This window comes from Phoxinus phoxinus, assembly GCF_949152265.1.
Source record: "Phoxinus phoxinus genome assembly, chromosome: 15".
NCBI classification, from domain to species: domain Eukaryota; kingdom Metazoa; phylum Chordata; class Actinopteri; order Cypriniformes; family Leuciscidae; genus Phoxinus; species Phoxinus phoxinus.
In genome coordinates this window covers 24,401,624-24,409,199 of record NC_136890.1, presented here as the reverse complement: position 1 = coordinate 24,409,199, position 7,576 = coordinate 24,401,624, and the positions used below count along the sequence as shown (strand labels likewise).

At 38.7% G+C, this 7,576-nt stretch overlaps 1 long non-coding RNA gene across 2 annotated transcripts; it reads left to right on the top strand.

Moving 5' to 3' along the window:
• Nucleotides 1-666: 666 nt before the first annotated feature.
• Nucleotides 667-6,028, top strand: LOC307011815. 2 transcript variants are annotated; one of them, XR_013800490.1, is made up of 4 exons: nucleotides 667-788; nucleotides 1,568-1,918; nucleotides 2,018-2,170; nucleotides 5,558-6,028. It is a non-coding gene; the product is annotated as an uncharacterized lncRNA (long non-coding RNA). The 2 variants fall into 2 exon arrangements; XR_013800491.1 differs by lacking the exon at nucleotides 667-788 and having other exon boundaries at nucleotides 1,023-1,918.
• The last annotated feature ends 1,548 nt before the right edge of the window (nucleotides 6,029-7,576 follow it).

Below are 7,576 nucleotides of genomic sequence, written 5' to 3'. Positions count from 1 at the left end.
GATACGGCCTTACGTCTGTTTTCGCAAGCGCTACGTAAAATTTATTTGCGTGGTATTCGAGAACGGTAATTCGAATCAACTTGAATTCCATAACTTTTGGTCGTCAAGGTCTGGAGATGATCTGGTTAATTTTTCGTGAAATTCGGAGCAACGGCCTAGGAGGAGTTCGAAAAAGTAGGTTTTTCGGAAAATTCTAAATGGCGGGAAAACTATTATGACGGAAAATGACGTCATATGGTGCAGTCGAATCGTCATGAGCTCAGGAATCAGAGGAAAAAAGAATTTTGTTTCTAGCCCTTGTGGTTCAAAAGTTATTAGCATAAACATGAGTGAAACTTTGGACAGCTGGTGGCGCTAGAGGGAATGAGTTGGAGACTCCAAATTTGCTATGGTGATAGTTCAGGCTGTCCTCTATCACTGTGCCAATTTGTATAAGTTTCCCGCAAACGGTTCTATAGGCTGCCATAGACGCCCAGTCGGAAGAAAAAAAAGAAGAAGAATAAGAACGGGAACAGATACAATAGGTGCCCGCACCTTCAGTGCTGAGAAGCACCTGGCTGCAGCCTGCAGATTTGGGCGGGGGTGCACCTGGGGCGGGGCTGCACGTGCAGCTCCGCCCATAATGCTTCTCATTGGTTAAGGTAAGGTGATGACGTCGATCCAGGCGGGGCCGCACCTGGGGCGGGGCTGCACGTCTCTTCCCGCTAACATCTCTTCTCATTGGTTAGTGGCGTGAAGTCATGACGTCGATCTAGCATGTTTTCATTTCCGTTGTTCGTCGCTGCATGGTGAGTACAGGCAAGCTACTCTAATTTTATTTACAATGGTTATTTCTGAAGTGGCATTTAGTGTGATGTTAAAATTAAGTGGTGTAAAAAATAAAATCGTGCAACTTTACTCACCATATCACACAAATAACTAGGGCAGCGTCTCCCAAAAGCATCGTAGGTGTGTGTGTGTGTGTGTGTGTGTGTGTGTGTGTGTGTGTGTGTGGGGGGGGGGGGGGGTTTGGGTGGGATTAGATATAGTGTTAAAACAAGGCCCTTAAAAATAAATACAGTGGCAAAAATGAACCAGGAGAAGAAATATAGGATTTAAGAGTTAATAGTAACAATATACAAAGTTATATTGTAGGACAATTTTTTTCTATGAATAAATTGATTAAATGTAAACTATTTTGATATTATTGTTATTAATAAGTATGCATTTATTGAATTGAACATGAAACTACATTCAATAGTAATACAAATTCATCAAAACTCCTTGAAAGTAGGGCTTGTTTTATATATTGCATACTGTTACTTATAGCAGTATATGCACTGTCCAATCCTGCTGCTGGAGGGCAACTGTCCTGTAGAGTTTAGCTCCAGCCCCAGTTAAACACACTTAAACCAGCCAATCGAGGTCTTACTAGAGATAGAAACTTCCAGGCAGGTGTGTGGAGTCCAGTTGGATATAAACTCTGCAGGACAGTGGCCCTCCAGGAGTGACTTTGGACACCCCTGCACTAGAGTAATAAAAAAAGAAAAAAAAATTATGCTAATTCTATACTTCCTTCTCTTTGCAGATCCTTGGCATTGTCATCCCCATTTATATTCCATGTGTACCTCTTTTGCTATTTTACTTCATATTATTTTTGTTTTGCTGTGTTAATTATTCTCTAAGTTTTACTCTAGTCTTCCATCTCTCTCACCTATTTCTTGTTGTTGTTGTTTACTTTATAACTCAAATGCTCTTCCACCCTACAAAAATGCACACAACTGTGTTAAGCAAGGGGGAGTGTGAGCAGTATTTAAAAGACTGCAGTAGAAGTGCCCATTCTGCCAGTACACCAGCATTCCACAGCTGATGTATTGCCACATCACAAATCACTTTAGAGGTGATGGAAACCCCCCTGCCTGTTGATTCTTTGACCAAGGTAAGCGCAGTATAAACTCCTGTCAATCTATCAGTTACCCTTTTTAATAAGTCGTATGTAAAGTTACATTTTTGACTGACTGTTGTCTACTTTGGACAGATGCCACCTGACATCCTCTGACGCATCCTGATGGGAGCCGTCACAGACGACGCGATGTGGCTTTCTGGAGACTTTCACTGACGTGCAAGGTTTTCAGGGACGTTGTCAGCCAGCCCAAATTCAGAGAAGAGGCCCACTTTGTATGGCTGGACAGTAAGTTCTTTAAATCTAAGTTGTGAGTAATGTAAAAGGTACTTGAGAAAGTCTGTCTGTCCGTGCATCCATCTATCTATCTATCTATCTATCTATCTATCTATCTATCTATCTATCTATCTATCTATCTATCTATCTATCTGTCTGTCTGTCTGTCTGTCTGTCTGTCTGTCTGTCTGTCTATCTATCTATCTGTCTGTCTGTCTGTCTCTCTGTCTGTCTGTCTATCTATCTATCTATCTATCTATCTATCTATCTATCTATCTATCTATCTCTGTCTGTCTGCCTATCTCTATCTATCTATCTATCTATCTATCTATCTATCTATCTATCTATCTATCTATCTCTGTCTGTCTGCCTATCTATCTATCTCTCTATTTATCTATCTATCTATCTATCTATCTATCTCTCTCTCTATTTATCTATCTATCTATCTATCTCTGTCTGTCTGCCTATCTATCTATCTATCTATCTATCTCTCTATCTATCTCTCTATTTATCTATCTATCTATCTATCTCTGTCTGTCTGCCTATCTATCTATCTATCTATCTATCTGTCTGTCTGTCTATCTGTCTGTCTGTCTGTCTGTCTGTCTGTCTGTCTCTCTGTCTGTCTATCTATCTGTCTGTCTGTCTCTCTGTCTGTCTGTCTATCTATCTATCTATCTATCTATCTATCTATCTATCTATCTATCTATCTATCTATCTATCTCTGTCTGTCTGCCTATCTATCTATCTATCTATCTATCTCTCTATCTATCTCTCTATTTATCTATCTATCTATCTATCTATCTCTGTCTGTCTGCCTATCTATCTATCTATCTATCTACATTTACATTTACATTTATTCATTTAGCAGACGCTTTTATCCAAAGCGACTTACAAATGAGAAACAATAGAAGCAATTAAACTAGCAGTAGGACAACAGTATGTAAGTGCTATAACCCTTCACAGTACAAAAAGTTTTTTTTTTTTTTTTTTTTTTTTTTTTTTGTAGAACAGAAAAGAAAGTGTTAGTGTTAGTAGTACTGGATCAAGTGCTCAAGTGCTGCCGAAAAAGATACGTCTTCAGCAGTTTCTTAAAGATGGCTACAGACTCAGCAGCTCTGGCTGAGTTAGGCAGACCATTCCACCAGCAGGGAACAGTCATGGTGAAGGTCCGAGAGAGAGATTTCGTGCCTCTATGAGATGGCACCACCAGACGCCGCTCACTTGCAGAGCGTAAGTTTCTGGACGGCACATAAGTCTGAATTAATGAGTTCAGGTACAGGGGAGCAGTGCCAGTGGTTGTTCTGTAGGCAAACGTCAGTGTCTTGAATTTGATGCGAGCGGCAACCGGCAACCAGTGCAATTTCGTGAGGAGAGGAGTGACGTGTGCTCTCTTTGGCTCGTTGAAGACCACTCTAGCTGCAGCATTCTGGATCAGTTGCAGAGGTTTGACAGTGCAAGCTGGGAGACCAGCCAGGAGAGCATTACAATAGTCCAATCTGGAAAGAACAAGCGCCTGAACAAGGAGTTGTGTAGCATGCTCTGATAGGAAGGGCCTATCTCTCTATCTATCTCTCTATTTATCTATCTATCTATCTATCTATCTATCTCTGTCTGTCTATCTATCTATCTATCTATCTATCTATCTATCTATCTATCTATCTATCTCTGTCTGTCTGCCTATCTATCTATCTATCTATCTATCTCTCTATCTATCTCTCTATTTATCTATCTATCTATCTATCTCTGTCTGTCTGCCTATCTATCTATCTATCTATCTATCTATCTATCTATCTATCTATCTATCTATCTATCTATCTATCTATCTATCTATCTATCTATCTATCTATCTATCTCTGTCTGTCTGCCTATCTATCTATCTATCTATCTATCTCTCTATCTATCTCTCTATTTATCTATCTATCTATCTATCTATCTATCTATCTATCTATCTATCTATCTATCTATCTATCTATCTATCTCTGTCTGTCTGCCTATCTATCTCTCTATCTATCTCTCTATTTATCTATCTATCTATCTATCTATCTCTGTCTGTCTATCTATCTATCTATCTATCTCTGTCTGTCTGCCTATCTATCTATCTATCTATCTCTCTATTTATCTATCTATCTATCTATCTATCTCTGTCTGTCTATCTATCTATCTATCTATCTATCTATCTATCTATCTATCTCTGTCTGTCTGCCTATCTATCTATCTATCTATCTCTCTATCTATCTCTCTATTTATCTATCTATCTATCTATCTATCTATCTCTGTCTGTCTGCCTATCTATCTATCTATCTATCTATCTATCTATCTATCTATCTATCTATCTATCTATCTATCTATCTCTGTCTGTCTGCCTATCTATCTATCTATCTATCTATCTCTCTATCTATCTCTCTATTTATCTATCTATCTATCTATCTATCTATCTATCTATCTATCTATCTATCTATCTATCTATCTATCTATCTATCTATCTATCTATCTATCTATCTATCTATCTATATATCTATCTATTGGCGCTTTTCCATTACCAGTACCAGCTCGACTCGACTCAGCTTGTCTCAGCTCGGCTCGCGTTTCGCTCCGTTTTCCATTGCATATAGTACTTCCACAATAGTACCTGGTGGTCGTCATAGCGACGCGACACACACCCGCTACCCACACACACAGGACAATGGAGGAAATCGAGTGTATGCTGTTTTACATAATATTAGTAATGGGTATATCACGCAATCTCTGGCAAAACTATTTAAAAATGTCGGGGTTATTCAGGATACTCCGTCTGGCGCGTGCAATGATGGCGCAGTGAATAGTGACGATTCTCGCTGACCAATCAGCAGTCTCCCGTGTGTCACGTCACATTTTAGTATCGCCTCAGCTCGCCTCGGCTCGCTTAGAACCTCGCCGGAGGTGATACGAAAAAAAGTACCTGGAAGCAGGTACTGGTACAACTTTTACACAGTGGAAAACCAAACAGAGGCGAGTCGAGTCGAGGTGAGGCGAGCCAAGGCGAGCTGGTACTGTGCAGTGGAAAAGCGCCATAACTGTGTCTGATAGACTGTACTGCCTTCAAAACTTTCAGCTTGAAATCTACTTTGATCTTCAAACTGAAAACCTTCAAACTTCAAGCTTTTAAAAACTATTTCAAACTTTTAGGATAGGCTTTCTCAAGCCAAATTAAAGTTTGTGTTGACAAACTTTTTTAAACTAGTTTATGTAGGTACTTTACAAACAAAGCCAATAACACTCAAGCTTATCTTGTCTAACATTTTACTATAATATGTTTAAAATATATAAAAAATAAATTCCTTGTATGACTCTGTACTATGTTAATGCCTTTCTTCAAAATGATTCAATATTGTTTGTTCTGTATTTGATCTAAATTAGGTGTTGTGAACTGGAGTGCATTTTCCTGACAGTAAGCAAGTGTTCCGGGTGCCCTACTCGTTGCCTGTGCTTTGCACTGCACTACACTACACAAGACTGCCCAGCTGGATCTGTGGTGATGGCAGGAGGAGTCCTGCAGGGATTTTATTGCTCAGTTGATTGTTTTTTCAATGATGGAGGGGAATGTGTGTGTGTGTGTGTGTGTGTGTGTGTGTGTGTGTGTGTGTGTGTGTGTGTGTGTGTGTGTGTGTGTGTGTGTGTGTGTGTGTGTGTGTGTTTTTCAATAAAGGAGGGGAATGTGTGTGTGTGTGTGTGTGTGTGTGTGTGTGTGTTTCTCTTTTACACAATTATTTTTGTTTTGAAATAAAAGTTATCACTGGGTGTGTGTGTGTGTGTGTGTGTGTGTGTGTGTGTGTGTGTGTTTCTCTTTTACACAATTATTTTTGTTTTGAAATAAAAGTTATCACTGGTATGAGTTTGTTTTTTTGAGTTGAAATGCATAATATGGGATAAAGAGATTGACAATGTACTGTATTTAGTTGATTTAACTTCAAACTACTTTATTGGCATAAATGTTTTATAATAGCCTATTTAATGCACAAAAATAAACAAGAACTATTACAGAGGAATGATTAAAATAAGAAAAATATAAGGTGCCATTAATATTTACAGTATTTCTTTTATTTACACAGTGAAATGCAACAATGTGAAAAACGTTTTAAATACTACGCAGATACACAATGCTCTGTAATTCCTTATAAGTTTACCTTAGATCAGGCATAGTTAAAACTATGGATATGCGGTCTACTCCCTTCTGCTGCTTTCATTATTAAATTAGAGTTTTTTTTAATACTTCATAATTTTACTAAAGTATCAAATTTGCGCATGCATTTTGAAGACGCGTCACGTCAAAACACGTGATGTCACCACCTAACGCAAATACGACGCATGCGCTGTCAGCGCGCTTTGGCACATGCGTTTTCAACTACTGTCTATGGTTTTCAACCACATTTCCTGTTTACCGTGGCGTCGACGTCATATATATGCCACTAACCAATGAGAAGCGTTGCGGGCGTGCAGCCCCGCCCCAGGTGCGGCCCCGCCTTGATTGACGTCATCACTTTACCACTAACCAATGACAAGCGTTGTGGGCGGGGCTGCACGTGCAGCCCCGCCCCAGGTGCAGCCCCACCCCGATCTGCAGGCTGCAGCCAGGTGTACTTGTCAGTGCTTGGCCCCTAATTAGATCAACTTATGAGTTTGTAGTTGGAATCGTCCTTTCACTGTTAACCACATATAGATCAGGGCTTCATAAACCTGGGTTAAAAACAATGCAAACCATCCTTTCTAGTCAACATTTGAAGTGGATCAAAAAAAGTAAATTAAGGTTGGCCTAAGACAAGATGATATATAATATATATATATATATATATATACCTTACTGTTGAAAAGTGTGTGTGGGACAACAGAAAGATTTAAAAAAAAATTGAATAAGGAGGTATTAGACTGATCAAAAGGAGCAGCATTTATAAAGTTATAAAACAGGTCTATCCCAAATCAATGCTGTTTTTTTTACTTTTCGATGGTAAAGTAATAATATTAAGCAATGTGTCAACATATTCGAATGATAGGGATCATGTGACACTGAAGACTGGATATAAAGTATAAATCAATAAAGTAATAATAATATAAACAAATAAAGTAAACATTGATAAATATATTAAAATAGAAAGGTTATTTTAAATTGTAATAATACACTGCAATGCAGCTGTCTGGTTACCAACATTTTTCAAAATATATTTCGTGTCATAGACTGTAAAAAAGGTTTTGTGTTGCTCAACAGAAGCAAGATAGGCCTACTCGTACGAATTTGGATTTGGAACAACTTAGGGTGATGACCACCGATCTATATAATGACAGTGTCATTAGATCAGTGGTGATGACAACATTTTCCTTTTTCGGTGAACGATTCCTTTAAGCGGGCTCTTAACAATAAAACTAGCAATATAAGACGCTGTG